We start from the raw sequence: 16,205 nt of genomic DNA, 5'->3' as shown, positions 1-16,205 counted from the left end.
AGAGCTTTGTGCACAGGCAGTGGTTTTGGGGGCAGGTGTGGGGGTCTGTGTGCAAGTGAGACACTGAATACTGTGGGCATGTGAGGGCCTTGGGTTCCCCTCCCTCCTTTGCACACACACAGAATTAACTCTTGCCATCCTCACCAGCCTCAGCGAGCCCTGGATGTGCAGGGTCCTGAGCTCCAGCCCAGCCCCAGCTCTGTGGGTGTCTGCAGCGTGTCCTGGCTGCTGCAGGCCACTGTGCAGAGATGCTTTACAAACCTCCACCCCATCAGCACTGCCCCACAGGTCCCAGCACGGTGGTTACAACAGGCTTACTCATTTCTGCAGTGAGTAAGAGCGAAAGGGGAGCCCCACAGGGGCAGGACTGGGGCTGATAAGGAGCAGCTCCCTAATCTCCAGCCCCAGCAGCCGAAGGGCTGGGGGTGATAACTCCCAGAGCCCCTGGGTCCCAGCAGTGCAGGGTGCTGCTGTTGGTTTCAATCAACCCTGTTTAAGAAAATCCAAAGTTTAGAAACTGGAGGTAAGGAAGGTCTCAACTTCATGCTCCATCCTCGTGCTCTGGGTGACACCAGGAACACAGGAGCACAGCAAAGCTGGCACTCCCCTGATTCAGACCTGGGCTGGGATTTAGGCTCAGGTACCTGTTTTCACCCTGTCCATGCCCATCCCTGTGGCACACACTCACATCTGCACCAGCAGCACCCACCACTGCTGCTCTGCTGGCTCAGTGTCACCTGCCCCAGCTCCAGGGACCAGCTCCGCTGTCCCCTCACCGGCCCCATGTGCCAAATTGCACATGATAAGCTCTGCTCCACAGCACATTTTTGTCAGAGGCTAGCGAGATAAAGTCTGAAAATAGCTCACCATGACATCCATCAGGGCCTGTGCCACTGCATTTCCCACGTGCTGCTGTCCTCCCTGCCTGGCTTCAGCCGGGACCATCCCTGCAGCAAGGCTGGGTCTGAAATGCAAACAGCACAGGCAGAACAGAGCTGCTCCTGTCCTGGAGCACGATGGTCTACAGGCAGCGTGGCACAGAGTGTGACATGCAGTGAGCGTGACATGGCACTGAGTGTGACATGGCACTGGGTGTGACATGGCAGTGAGCGTGACATGGCACTGAGTGTGACATGGCACTGAGTGTGACATGGCAGTGAATGTGGCATTGCACTGAGTGTGACATGGCATTGTGCCATGGCACTGAGTGTGGCATGGCACTGGGTGTGACATGGCACTGAGTGTGACATGGCATTGTGCCATGGCACTGAGTCCACACTGGCACTGGGTGTGACATGGCAGTGAGTGTGACATTGCAGTGAGTGTGCCATGGCACTGCCAGCTCTGCAGGGCAGGCTCTGCCCTTTTGGGGTGCCCCTCTCGCACAGGCCCCGCTGCAGGGCCCCCGTCCCATCCTTGGCTGCTGCAGGAGCACCGTGCCCTCTCGCAGCCTTTGGCTCTGGCCAAACCCCACTTGGCCAAATCCCCAGCACAGGAACAAAAGCAGAGAGCCCAGGATGGGAGCTGGGGGAGGCTGCAGCTCCCTGCACAGCTCCTCTGCAGAGCTGGGAACCAGCGGGGCGTGGAAGGGAAGCGTCCCCTCTCTGCCTTTGTCACTCCTGGTGCTGCCCTGTGTCCTTCAGGGGGCCCTGGTGGCTCTCAGGCTGGGTGCCAAGGGCAAGAGTGGGGTGCCAGCATCTCCTCCTGGAGAGGCCATTTCCAGCTCTCTCCTTGCAGGGTGAACCTGCTTCTTTAACCCTTCTGGTGCCAGCTGGCCAGCACCGTGCCCTGGCTGTGGTTCCTGGGCTCTGCCCTCACAGCGCTGCCAAGCGAGTGGCATACAAAGCTTTAGCCTTTCTCAGCTCTTAGGCACATGCTCCAGCTCTCCCTTATTCCGTGTTTAGTTTTGGGCAGCCAACATCACGTCATATTTAAAGGCGCAGTTTCAATTCATATCTATCTCAGTTTATTTTTTTTTAATGAAAAAAAACAAGATTAAAAATAGTTATCAGAGAAAGCAAACACTGTAATGCCCACACAAATTTTTCAAACAATTTAAAAAATGCCCATGAGAGCAACTGCTTTTAAGTGTTTTAGAATGACAGTGGAGACTTTGCAGTGCTCTAAGGAAACAAAGCATTTTACACAAAGGGGAAATAGTCCAGGTGCTACTGTACCACAAGCCACAGCTCCTTCCACTGCACCTGGCTCACACCTGGCTGGGGGCAGGTGGCCCTGCAGAGACATGTTGGGGTTACTGGGGAGGTCATGCCAGCGTCTCCTGGCCCTGCCAAGGAAAATCATTCCATTTTGTCTGCCCTGTGCCTGGGAGGGGCTCATGGGCCTCCCCAGCTCGGCGTCACCGAGCTCAGCGTCACCCAGCTCAGCGTCACCCAGCTCAGCGTCACCCAGCTCAGTGCCACCCAGCTCAGTGCCACCCTGTCTCAGCCAGTCACAGCACAGACTGTTGTGGCCCACCAGGTGTGTCCTGGGCCCACAGGGATGTCACCTGTGCCCACAGCATCCTGGGGTGCTGAGGAGCCAGCAGAGCCCACAATGGCTTGGACTCGACTCTGCCGGCTGGATGGAGTTTTTGGGGGGTTGTTTAGTCCTGTTAAGGGTTTTCCCCAGCCCCATGGCCTTGCTGCCCTCCCTCAGAGACACCAGCAAAGCCCCAGGGACCCTGTGCTCTGGGGAGCAGCCATGCAGCACAGCTCAAAGCCTGATGTGTTTGGGGCAGGGCTGTGAGGAAATCCCAGCAGGAATTATTGGAAGTGTGACAAATACTGCGTGGAAAAAGGGGGGTTCCCCCAGCAGGGCCCAGACTGTGCCAGCACCCAGTAAGGCAGAAAGGCTGCCCCTCCATTTGACCATAGGGCTGCAGAACCAGTGGGAATCTTTCTGGTGCAGATCTAGGGCTGGTCTGAAGCCCCTTTTGAAAAGCTGATTCATCCCCAGCTCTACCCAGCCCTCTACACCAGAGTGCAGCATCCCCCTAGGCCTTCTCAGGGGCATAAGGATGCTGAGAACAGGGGAGAGCTCAGCTCAGGGGAAAACCACTCTGGAGAGATGCAGCCTGCCTGGAAAATGGGGTTTTACCACAGCTGCCTGTGGGCAGAGCACAGGCAGCACCACTGCCTCACACAGCCCGTGCTGCAGGAGCACGTGGCACAGGCCTGGCTCTCCCCATGGAAATGGCAGCCTGGCATCACTGCCCGTGTGGGAAAGGCTCAGCTTTGTCCCCTTGGTGCCCCTGGACGCTATGTAAATCCTGACAGGGTTTTCTTAGCAGCATGAAATGCACATCTGCTCATGCAAAGCTGTGGGGGGGTGGCTGGTCGCCGGTGCAGGAAGGTCCCTGCCATGCACGGGTGCCTCCCCTGCATGGGCCAGCCTCCCACCTCGATTTTGGGCCTAAAAGGGTTTCCTGCACCCAAAACAGCCATCCTTGCTCCTCTCCTTGCCCCGAGAGCTGAGCAGGCAGCAGGGAAGCTGCCACAGCTCCTCTGCATGTCACCCAGGGAGAACCCCCAGCCCTGCAGCTCTGCTGTGCCTGGCAGGCCCCAGAGATAAGGCTGCAGGATGATCACTAGGTGCTGTCATCACGACAACACAAAGCCTGGCTGCTTCCAATACTGTTTTTCCCCCTAATTGTTCTATTTCCATGCGCCTGTGCTCACCCAGCTCTTGCCAGAAAGGCCAAGTGCTGATCATTGTCAGATGGTTCACACAGAGGTTTCTGGTTTGTTTTATTTTTCCAAGGATCCAAGAGGATAGGGGGATGGAGAGAACTTTGCTTCTCTGCTTAAAATAATTTGAGCTTTCCACTGTCTACGCCAGGCTCAGGCAGATATTTGCATAACAAATGAGCTTCTCCCCTCACTTCAACCCCGGCTTACCCCTGCAGCAATTGCTTGAGGTGGCTCCATCTCCTTCTTCATCTACAGCTCCATCATCATCATCTCCATCTCCCATCTCAGCCCTGGATCTGAGGAGGGGAGGGCATAGGGAGGGTTGCAGAGTTTTGGCACATTTGTCAATCAGACTCTAAACAGCCTCTGGAACATTTCACCAGTAAAAACATTTGCTTGGTGACCAACAAATAATTCCAGGCGTCTTTTATCTTGCTGTAAAAATGCCACAAAGCAGCTGATTAGTGGAGGTTTGTCTCCAAGCTAAAACCTGTTGACAGCAGGACCAAACACTGACTTTCCTGTTATCAGCAGAAATGTCCTCTCTGTGCTGGGCATTCTCCAGGCAGTGATGGACAAGCATAAGGCACGGCTCTGAGAGCCTGTTTGGGTGCAGAAAAACCAAGAAAAGCCCTGAAAGTTTCACAGAATTTTTGTTTCACCCCTGAGACACATTAACACTTTGCTAGTTCAGATGGATAAATTATGCTATTGCTATTTAAACCAATTTCCTTGCAGACTGCTCCAGAGAACCTGCTGCAATGGCTGAGGTCACGATTCCCAGCCCAGCAAAAGATAAAACTGCTGCCAGGGTCCATGGCCAGAGCTGCTTTGTGCAGAACCACACCACCTCAGCGTCTCTGCCAAGAACCTGGGGAATTTTCCAGTTCCCATTCTCCTTCTGGGAGGCAGAAAGTGGAGGAGTAAAGCTTACATACCTTCATGAAGATCTGAGAGGCATCAGGAGGGTTTCCATGAGAAACTGGATGGAAGCAAATGCTATCAGAGTCCAAACGCCCCATTAATTACACCAGAATCTCATTCTGGGGAGAAGGGAAGTCCCAGCCGTCCTGCAACAGCCTCCTCAGACAATGACTGAAAAAATGTTGCAGTTACTCATTTTGAAATGAGTTTTTGTAAGGGTTAGATTTTTCTTGCATGACAACACATTGTGGGTACACAATTAAAAAATGAATCCATGACCAGTCAGAAACAATCATTCCTCCCTTTTTCATTTAGAGTAAACTCTGAAATCTGCCTGTAACTGTAATTACAGAGCAAAACTCCAGAAGCCCTTGCAACATAAACATCCCCAGGTCCCTTCTGGGCAGCCCCCTGATATCAGTGAGTCACTGCAGCCCCCACAGCTGCAGGTGGAGGGCACACATCCCTCCTCCAGCCTGTTTCCCAGCACGGCAAATGCTGCTCACAGCTCCTGGAAACCAGGCAGCAAATGCTTAATGAAATGAGATTCAACCAAGCTGGGCTGTGCCTTTCCACAGCAAACTCAGAGCATCACAAAGTGAGGTGTGAGGTAAAATCCCAGAGGAATTCTCCTGAGTCATTTTTCTTGCCTCTGTGTGTTTGGGACTTGATCCAAATGTGCACCCCTCCTCCTGTGTGCTGCAGCTCTGTTGACACCCCCAGGAGCAGCAGAGCTCAGGGCAGCCTCTCCAGCCATCCATGGTGCTTTGGCTGTGCTGCCCTCAGCCCTGGGAGCAGGTTTGGGTCCTGGCTGTCCTGGCACAGGCTCAGAGCACACACCACGTGTCCCCAAGCTCCCCTGCTGCCTGACTGGTGTTTGGGATGCTGCTCTGAGATGCTGCTCCCTCCACTTGTACCTCTTGACCACAAACCATCCTCCTTTACCTGCAAACCCCCCAGTCTCAGCAGCACTGGCAGGAGACACCAACACACTCCTGAGCACCCGGGCAGGCAGCCTGAGCAGGGCAGGACAGGCTCAGCATGGCTCACAGTCCCGCCTGCTGGGCTGCTCTGGGTTTGTTCCACTCCATCAAAGCCTCAGAGGCACCAGATGGCTCCCGGGGATGCTCCCCTGCAGGTTTGGTTTGCAGCACAGGAGCTGTGCCTGGCACAGGCAGCAGAGCAGCTTCCCCACCCTGTTCCAGAGTGGCCTGGGGTGACAAATGGCTCTGATGGGTGTCCCCAGCCCACACCAGTGCCCAAAGCATGGAAAATGCATTCCTGCTCCTGGCTGTGCTGTGTCCCAGTGGAATGGGGAAGCTCTGCTGGGTTTTTGGAGAGCCCTGGTGTGGGTTGGAGGCACAGGTGGGGTGGCAGTGGCAGCCAGGGTGCTTCTCTTGGTGTCTCTGCTAAGAAGTGACCAGCCTGGAGCTGCCTGAGCTGCTGCACAGGCCCCAGAGATGGAGAGGCCAGGAGAAGCTTGTCCTCAGGCTAAAAGAGCCTCCAGCTTCCCTCCCTCCCATCCTTCCCTTCTCCTGCCAAGAGTTTTGAGAAGTTCATCCCCAAGAGCTGGCATCACCCTGGCTCAGCCAGGTGCAGCCAGACCTCTCATCTTGGGCACCATCTCCAAACAGTGCACTGAGAACTGGGGAAACTGAGGCACATACAGCCACAGGACACTGCTGCAGGCTGTTCCCATATTGCCTGGGAGGGACAGAAGGGACCATTGTGCCCTGCACCTTTGGCTTGACCTGGCACCTGGTACCTACCCCACCTTGTCCTCCTCGCTGCCCCTCCCTGGGCTGGTGGCAGCAGGTGACAAATCCTGCAGCTCCAGTACGTGCTGCCCACAGGTACCACGAGCTGCTCCAACGGGCTCTGGCTGAAAAGAGAACAAAAGCAGCAACAAAAGACCAACAAATAGTTGACTCTGTTCCCAGGCAAATAAAAAAGAATGGGTTTGGATCGTCACTGCTGCTGTCCCTTTGTTTACCGAATGCAGTAACAAAAACAGCCAGGAAAGAAAAAAAAAATATTCCCTGATAGGGACAATTTATTGTGGGTGAAGCAGGCTGGGGCATGCCCCAGGGAAGGAAGGCCAGGTTCTGTGTGGATCTGTTGGGGATGGGAAATAAACGTGCTCAAAAGCACTTAAAAAATCCTGAAAGGACCAGCCCTGATTGCAGCAGTTAGCAGTGATATATTCTTGGCATGGAAACAAAAAGCAAATTCATAGCAGGTTTGGAGCTGATCTTACTGGCTTACATGGGATTTTATACTTAGGTAATTCTATTGTTGGCTGGGGCTACCTGATTTATGCCTGAATAAGGGCCTGATCCTGCTAGCATTTACTGATGTACTTTAGTTTTACCTTTGCCCCAAGACATCCTACCAATTTCCCTGCAGCGAGGGCAGTGCCTGTCTGCAGAGCTGGGGCCTGTGCAAGAGGAAAATCTGTGTTGCAATGCCCGAAAGGGAGAGGAAATTTCACAGTGAGTCACTAACTTCCCCAGGCTGTGGCCATCCCCCAGCACCAGGCAGGACACCCAAGGGTGCCAGGGCAGCCCCACAACATTCGGGAGCAGTGAGGGAACATCCTCACTCAGCACCAACCTGCAGCTGCATCCAGCTCTGAGTCTCTGCAACACACACCATCAGTTTAACACCAGGTTTGCTCTCCTGACAGCCCTCTCCCCAGGGCAGACCCTCCAGACAATTTGGGAACCCAGCAGAAGCCATTTGGACTGCTTGTTCCCATTCAAGAAAATGGCATTTATTGTCAAAAACACCGTGTTTACCCTGTAAGGTAAAAGAGATGGATTCATCCATCAAACACTGTCCTTTGACAGTGACACCTCTGGGTGTGCTTCAAAGGGAGCAGGAGAATAAAATCCTGAGGTGAGAGGAGGATGTCCAGGAGGAGAAGCTGTGAGCTCACCCACGGCAGTGAGATGTCCCCATGGCTCCCCTGCCCCTCACAGGCTGCTGAAATCAGACAAATGCAATCAAACAGGGGCACTGAGTCCCGGAGCAGCTGCTCTGCTCCCTGCCAAGCTATTCCTGAGCCCTGGGAGAATTCATTTGCTTTACAATGGGCTGCGAGGGCAGCCGGGGGTCTGAGCACCACCTGCAGCCAGCCCCGAGGGTGCTGGGGAGCCTGGGGGGCCCCAGAGTGAACCCCCCCTGTACAAACCCTGGGGACACCCAGAGAAAAGCCCCCTGTACAAACCCCTGGGGACACCTGGCTGAGCCAGCAGTGCCACCCCAGCCCAGCAGAGCTCAGGCGATGCTCACAGACCTCGGGGTACATCTCTGTCCCCCAAAACACACCTGGCAAAGGCTGCCAGCAGCAGTGGCAGGGCTGGGAGAGGGGCAGTGGTGTGTTCAGAGCTTGCCTTCATCCCACAGTGCTGCTGTGCACCCGGGAGTGATGGGGTTTGTGTCACCCAGGACACTGCCATGGCCACACAGACCGTGATGGGGTTTATGTCCCCCAGGACACTGCCATGGCCACACAGACCGTGATGGGGTTTATGTCCCCTGAGCTCCAGGACACTGCCATGGCCACACAGACAGGCTGCAGGACTGGAGACAGCACCCAAAGGCACTTCCAGAGCAGCTCCTCTGAAATGGGCTTTGTTTATGCTGTAGCAGCCTGGAGAAATGGGTATTGCCTGCCCAGAAAGATTTAAATATACATAAAGTTAGAAGGAGGAAGTGTTAGCGAAAATCTCATGTTTCTGGAAGGCAGACGGTTCGTTAGCAGTGCTTTAATGAGGCTCTAACCTCACTGCAATGCTTTCATTAATGCTCCTTGCTTGCTGAGTGCCAAGTGCTTGGCTCCCCTCCGACAGCCCGGCTGGCCCACAAAGAGAGGGGCTGAGGGTCCTTTGATGCAGAACGTGAGCACATTGCCCCCCCAGGCAGGACAGACGACAGTTGGTGAGAGGAGACAGCCCCAAGCTCAGCAGATGGTGCCCAGGGCAGGGTGGGCAGCCAGAGCAGGGTGGGCAGCAGGGCACACAGGAGGGAACGGGAGGAGGGGGAAGATGAGGTGCCAGTGATGCCAGTGATGCCAGTGTTCCTGTTGGCTGCAGCAGGGTCAGCTGAGGGTCAGGCAACGAGCAATGCAGGACATCAGGGATGGGTGTGCTGGAGATTTGGTGACAAGGGCAGATGTGGGCAGTGCAGGATGCAGGAGCCCAGCACTCAGCCTGCTCCCCCTGCTCTACTGCTGCAGATATCTTGTGTGCTCTGAGCCCAAAGCTGGAACCAGATCTCACCTGCTTTGGCCAAACCAGAGTCCTTAATCCAACAGACTTCCAAACTTCCAGACTTCCAAACTCCCCCTGCTCTGCTGCTGCAGATATCTCATGTGTTTTGAGCCCAAAGCTGCATCCAGATCTCACCTGCTTTGGTCAAATCTAAGTCCTCAATCCAACAAACTTCCAAACACTCAAGGACCACTGTGACCATGAAGGGAGGGCCTGTGCCCTTGAGGTGCTCCCAGCCCTGCTGTGGAGCTGATCCAGCTGAAGGAAAAGCAGGAGAGGATGGAGTCCCTCCTCCAGCCCCTCTGCCTGCGACACCCCTGTCCATGCTGCAGGCTGGGAGGGGAGGAAGGGACAGCACCTGCTCGTGGAGCTCACCTGCTCATGGCGTGATGCCCGACATCCTGAGCACACCTTCAGGCATGGCTGTGGAAGGACAGACAGACAAGGATCACCCCAGCAGCTGCTGGGACACCCCCCAGCCCTCCTGGGAGCCGAGGTGAGCATATGCCGTATGCCTCTCCTCCTGTTCCTGGAAACACTGAATAGAGGGATTAAAAACCACCCCTCACAGCCTGCAGCAGCAGAGCCAGGGCTCTGGCTGGTATTCCAGCACAGCAGAGAACAGGTGGGCAGGCTGCTGCAGGAATGGGAACAGCCTGTGGGAGCCTGGCCCTGGCTCTGCCTGCCCGGCCACCCCTGCCAGGATGGTGCCAAGAGGAATGCCAGGCTGGCCCTGGCATCACAGCACAGAGACAGGAGCAACAGGGGCTGGGCATGGTGTCCCACCAGCGTTTGGTGGCTGCAGGGGCAACCAGAGAGCCCTGGCAAAGAAAAGTTCAGCGTCGTGTCATAATCAGCTGAAACAGACTGTCACGTTGTTTTAGCCAAAAAAAAAAGAAGGAAGATTATCCAGAGAAAAAAGGAGGAGGCCAGCAGGCTGCCAGGGCACAGAGTAAGCGTGAAACACAGGATGGAGGCAGGAATGACCATGGAGAAAAGCTCCCACCCTCAGTGCATTCTGCCCAAACCACCAAACTACAAATCTCTGAACTAGAAAATTCACAATGTATTTTTTTCTCCACGTAAAACTGACAGATTCAAAGCCAAACATGGAAATATCTCAGGGTGCTGATGTGCATTTTTCCTGGTAAAGTTTCTCTGAAATCTGGCCTGCTTCTTGTGAAGGGATAAAAAAACAGAGAGAAAAAAAGAAACAGGATATTTTCAAGTAAAATTAGTTAGATGCAGTCTTTTTTTGAAGTGACTGCTGTAGGCAATTGGGAAATTGGTAAAATAAAAATGTTAACCCTAGTATTTTTTGCCAAAATATGGTGTGGTTGTTTGTTTTTGAAAATAAGACTTTCTAAATTTATCAGAATTCAGAATATGGCAGATTCTAGAAATGAAAGCAAAACACAGAAAATAAAATAGAGCAAAATTGAATGGCAAATGCTGTGAAATTTTCATCTGGAATTTACAGCAGCGTCTAAAGCCCACTCACACCACAGTAAATTCTTGTTCCTAGCACTATAAAATAGTCCCATAATAAATCTTTTTAGTTTCTACTGGCCCCATCCAAAACTTCCCTGCACTGACAGTGAGACCTTGCAGGTCTCTGGGAGCCTGGGCATCACTTTGCACATGACAGCAACTGTGCCAGCCTGAAACACAACGTCCTGAATCCCCCAGCTCCTGTGGCAAAACAGGAGAAACTTGGTGCTTAAAATGGATTTTATCCATGGCATACAGCAGATGAGTTTTGCCCTAGTGCAAAATGGGAAAACAAAGTTAAAAATGAGCACAGCTGTAAACAAGATGCACATTGGCAGCCCTCACCACCCTGGCAAGGGTAATTGCCCTCGAGTTTAATCAAGGTAGAAGGAGGGGATTAGGAAGCACCACATCCATGGCACACTTCCCTGCTTTGTCACATCACACTGAGCACTCGATAAAAGATCCCTTTGAAGAGGAGCCAAGCCCATCCTCACTGAGGACAGGGATCCTGCACTGGGTGCGCTGAGCTGGGCTCCCACTTGTGCAAAGAATTTGTAAGAGGCAGAAAAAGGAGTAGGAGTGAGCAGACAGTGTTGCAGCTCAAAGAAAACTACCAAAGGCAACAATTAATTATTGGGGTTTGCCTCTGTTTTTTTGCTGGCAGTGAAACAAACAGACTCCTGTGTTAGTAAAATGTATCCTTCTCTAGAGATTTGGATATGTGTCAATAAAGATTCAAAAATCATTTGCCATCTCCCCAAAATCACGAGATGAGTAAAAAAATAAATAGAATAAAAAACCTAATAGTAACAAAGGATTTTCTTTTGTGTCTTTCTTTCTGAGCTGCTGCCCTGCCAAGCTAATTTCAATAGAACCTTGGTTAAAGGAATATTAAAGAAGGGAAGGTGAGACTTTCCCATCATTCCACCAGAAGGGTTCAGTTTCCCAGGAAAGCAAATCTGTAATGCGATGAGGTCACTTCCAGCTGACGAATCTGAAGTTTGTTATTAGAAGGCTAAAAACAACAACAAAAAAAGATAAAGTTAAAAAAAATCCAGCACCCAAATGCAGATCACTTGGACATTGGGAATTTGGGCCCAGCCAGAGCGGGTACCGTGCCATCTTCCTGCTTTCTAGTGAAGGCAAAATTCCCTGGTTTAATTAGGGAATCCGGCTTGGGCAGAGGTGTGAGTGGTGGTTAATCTTAAAAATGAATCTTAAAAATTAAATCTTAAAAATTAAATCTTAAAAATTAAGCCAGACCAGTGATTTCCCAGTGCTGTTTGAGCCCAGCCCAGGCAGGAGCAGAGGGGCTGGGGCAGTTCCACTCCAGGCTCTGCTCCTGCAGGCACAGAGGAGCTGCTGCCATCCAGGGCAGGGCAGGCACCCACTCCCCAGGGCTGATGGAGCCATCCTCCTCTTCCTCCTGCTCCTGCCGTGCCAGAGCCCCACCCTGGAGCACAAACAGCCCCTGCCCACCATCCCTCTCCCTTGCAGCCCATGCCCAGCTCCTCCAGGTGTTGTTTGCTCTCCCAGTTCAGACAGAACTCACCACAAAGGCTCAGTTTCGTTGCTGTTGTTTCTCAGCCCCAGCCTGGCTTTGTTGAGGTGACCAAGTGAGTGGCAGGTGGTTGGTTCTTCTGCTTATTTTCTGCTGGATGGGGACACCAAATATTTGCTTTCTGAAATATTTGGAGCAGCTCCACAACAATTAACAACATCAACTGAAATGCTCAAAAAGGGTGGGAGAGTGCTCCTGTGCCTTTGCTAAGATGGCACAGAAACCCCTGGGCTGTGTTGCTTTGTCACGGAGTGCACCTCACGGGCAGCACATGTGATGGATTAACCCCTGCTTTCAGTGGGAGATGCCCACTTGGATGAAGGAGTGGATCTGGACTCCTGGTTTCTGATCCATACCAGACCACTCTTGGGGAGCAGCTTTCACTAACCCAAGTACAAATGCACTTAAAGCACTCACCAAACCAATCCTGTAGCAGCAGAACAGTTTAGGCCTTGCATTTCAGGAGCAACAGAACTGCCTGAGGGCATGTGCTAATTACAGACTGCTCTATCATTGCAGTTTACATTGCAAGGCACCAACCAAGCAGAGCAAGAGTGACTTACCTTTGATGAGGGGAAGCTTCAACTATGATCAAGCTGGGATGTTGCATTCAAGGCAAATGTAGGGAAGGCTGAGCCAAGTCTTGCTCTGGATGAGCTCACAGATTGCCCAGTAGCTGTTGTCTGTAGCAGATTCATTGAGGGATGTGTTCTCATCTGAGACCTCCAGAAGTGCTGAGTTCTGGATAAGTTCTCCGTCCCTCAAATCACACTCACATCATGGCCATATTTCAAAAATAGACCAGGAATTTTGGAGACAAAATTCTCCATTGCTGAGATGTCCAAAGGCCTGCATGCTCCAAGGTTCTCACAATGTCTCCAGATGCAGCAGAGAGAGGGGGAGAAGGGTTTCCTCCAGGCAGGGACTGCTGCTGCAACAGGGATTCAAAACCACAGCTCAGCATAAGCTCTGCAGAAAGGAGACACCTACACAGAGCAGAGGATTGCTGGGGCCTGAGTGCTGCACCCAGAGATGTGCTGGTGAAACGCCACAGCCTGCAGGGTGGATGGCAGAGGAGGGATCCATCCAACCTGGCAGGTCTGGGTAGAGACTCTGGCCAGTGCTTGAGTGGCTGCCTCTTCCCCAGCTCTCACTGCTCTTCATGTCCTCTCCTGCATGAAAGAGGCAATCATTTAGGAGTGGATTTTTAACTCAGTGCCATGAATCACTGATAGGATCAGGCCCACAGAGCATGCAGGGTATGACTCAGTGCTAAGCACCTTTTATTCTGCAATCTTCCTAGGCAGACAATATGCTTTTGGATTCATGCATTCTGCAGTTTTTCTTTTCCTTCTTCTTTTTTTTTTTTTTTTTTTTTTTTTTTTTCTCTTGTAAATACTTTGCTATGTCAGAATCTGTCAAACAACTCCTTGTGCCATGTTTTCACAAGAATCCTACTTGCTGGCTGGTGCCAAGCTCCCTTTTAAACAATCCTCAGTGAAGCATTGCCCTGCCTGTGCTCTGCTCTCATGCCATATTTAGACAAAAGCCAGGGAATTCCCTGCCCTACATGAGGGCTTGAATGAGTGTGCTCTTCTCCCACCTCCACCAAAAAAGCATGTGTTCACATCAGCCAGGCTTCCACCCAGCTTTGTTTTTAATTCATTCCGCGCTTGGATTTATTTACCTAGAAATCTGAAGGGGGGAAAGGAAAATTTAAAGAAAACAAAACAAAACAAGTGAATGCAACCACAGACACATGCTTAGTCCTGCTGGGTCCATTCCCAAAGAAACCAAAACCAGTGGAATAAACCAAAACCCCACACTGACAAACGTGAGAAAAACATGCAAACCTCACCCCAGTGCACAGCTGGCAACAGCTGGATCAGGTGGCTTTTAGCACATTAGCCTAGGGTAAGGAAACAGCTGACACTGCTGCAGGCTGCCAAGGGGGTTCTGGCAGAGCACCTTGTGTGCACCTGGCTGATGGGGAGGAAAAAAGGGAAAAGGAAAGAGGAAAAAAGGAAAAAAAAAAAAGGAAAAGGAAAAAAAGGGGAAAAGGAAAGGAAGGGAAGGGAAGGGAAGGGAAGGGAAGGGAAGGGAAGGGAAGGGAAGGGAAGGGAAGGGAAGGGAAGGGAAGGGAAGGGAAGGGAAGGGAAGGGAAGGGAAGGGAAGGGAAGGGAAGGGAAGGGAAGGGAAGGGAAGGGAAGGGAAGGGAAGGGAAGGGAAGGGAAGGGAAGGGAAGGGAAGGGAAGGGAAGGGAAGGGAAGGGAAGCCCCGCACGGTCCCGTCCTGACGCTGCACGAGTCAATGGGGCGGCAGAGCCCTCTGGAGCGCTATTGAAGCGCCGCATTCCAGAGCACTGCGCTAATCGCTCCCCCCAGCCCTCCAGCAGCTCTCCGCTCACTGATGTTTAAATTCTTTGCCGTACTTTTGTCCGCAGCCTTTGGGCCCCCCAGATTTTTGACATGTGGTCCTTGCGCTCGCTGCCAAGTGTGCTGGAGAGGATGTCAGCCCCACAGCTCCAACACAGATGCTGTCCATGCACTCACTCTGCTGGAAAAGCTTCAGATAAAGGCCTGTCTGCCCTCCTACCCTGCCCCATGAACACTGCAAAATATTCATTACATCTGCCCCAAGAATCTGCTGAGGAGAAAATTTGAATTCTTAAATTGAGAGTCAGAGCATTGTCAAGTACAGAATACATGGCCTGAAACATGGAATGAAATACTCTGAAAAACAAGGCAGGATTTGCTCTGGATTATTGTTTTCATGTCCATAAATAAAATCCATTACAGCTATCTCTAATATATCCACAGTGCTGACAGTGATGATGAGGACATCACTGCACACAGGATGCAGACAGGCACCTTTTAACTGCTGTCACTTAATTCTGCTCAGTGTGGCTTGAGCTGACATCCTAACTGAGACATCACTCAAGCCTTGACTAGCCTGGTGCTCCTGGTGTTGCTGCTGCTGCCAGGAGCATTCTGGGGACAGGCAGAGAGGAAAGGAATTATATGGACAGAGCTGTAGAGTTATGAAATGCACCCTTAGGATCATATGTTCAAGAGCACTCAGTTCCTGTTTAGGAACCTAAATGAAGCTGGCAGGATTTCAGAAGTGCTTAGCATCTATCAGCTCCTACTGAGAACATGCTGAGCTCTTCTTAAAATTGTCAGGGCAAAACAATTTGAAGATAAGAGCCAGCTTGTGGCTTACAATTAACATCATTGTATGGGTCTTCAGAGCAGCCTGGCAGGAGCAAGAATAGCTGCTTTCACAGAAGATATTGTACATGAGCCCACATGTCCAAGCACAGGGACAGGTCTGTAAGCACTCACCCCACTGGCTGCCTCCTGAAGGAGCTCTGCACCCCAAGGAGAATTTTCCACTTCGTGTCATTGATGCCTTACAGTGTTGAGTAAGTGGGAGTTTGCACCTGACCATGCCAGGACCAACCACAACAGTGGAGTGGAAAGGACCAAAATGAGTGCTTAAAAACTCAGAACACAACCCACAGGGCTGCAGGCAGGGCAACTGTGAAAACATCTGGAGAAATGCACTAATTTGGGCCTAACAGATTAGGTTCTGGCACATAATTAGTAGCAAAACTAAGTGCCAGTTGGTACCTTCTGTCTTTGGGCCCCAAAGTGCTCTTTGCTCTGAGATGGTGTGAAAGATATTTTCTCCCAGTGGTGACAAACAGCTAATAATGCCATAGAACCTTCAACAGACAGAAAGATTTGTCAAATCTCTCCAAACACTTCCAGAAGCATCAATCCAGCAAAGAACTGAGTCAGCAGCAGTCCCACTTGCCCTGCTGCAACCGCTGATATATTTAAAAGGAAGGCTGTGAATTCAAACCCTCCCACTGCTCTCAGCTCCTCCACCCCTGAACCAGCTGAACCTTGGTACCAACACCAAAAAAACCCCAAACCAAGCACAGCAGCTTGTGCCAGGCTTCAGCTCACCAGGGACATATTATAATGCTTGAAGGGGGCTAAGAATGAATCCTTCTCATCAAGCTTCTCTTTTTCCCTGTGTCCTTCATCTCACATTGAGATTCCAGCAGTTATCTTCCAGGTAGGTGCAGCTTGCTTATCCTTGCTTCCCACGTATTTCAGAGGTCACAATGTCTGACTGCTCCTTGGCTGGCTATGTTGCTTGGTCTAATTCCACAGAGAAACTCCAGAGATTCCTCTGGGGGCAGCAGGAGCTGAAGGATCTCACGAATCTTGGTTCCAAGAGGTCCCTTGA

General features: G+C 51.8%; 1 long non-coding RNA gene across 2 annotated transcripts in view; it reads right to left on the bottom strand.

Moving 5' to 3' along the window:
• LOC134427082 (uncharacterized) overlaps positions 1-16,205 on the bottom strand; it is a 35,842-nt gene that overhangs the window by 6,752 nt on the left and 12,885 nt on the right. The window contains exons 4-6 of one of the 2 annotated variants that reach the window (XR_010030090.1): positions 12,509-13,117; positions 6,386-12,038; positions 868-4,787 (exon numbers count right to left, since the gene is read on the bottom strand). This is a non-coding gene — a long non-coding RNA (uncharacterized LOC134427082). The remainder of the gene's footprint in view (positions 1-867; positions 4,788-6,385; positions 12,039-12,508; positions 13,118-16,205) is intronic. The other variant, XR_010030091.1, reaches the window with a different exon arrangement.

The sequence above is a fragment of the Melospiza melodia genome, chromosome 19 (assembly GCF_035770615.1).
Source record: "Melospiza melodia melodia isolate bMelMel2 chromosome 19, bMelMel2.pri, whole genome shotgun sequence".
Taxonomy (NCBI): domain Eukaryota; kingdom Metazoa; phylum Chordata; class Aves; order Passeriformes; family Passerellidae; genus Melospiza; species Melospiza melodia.
Note: the sequence above shows the minus strand (reverse complement) of the source record. Positions and strands in the feature narration are given on the sequence as shown.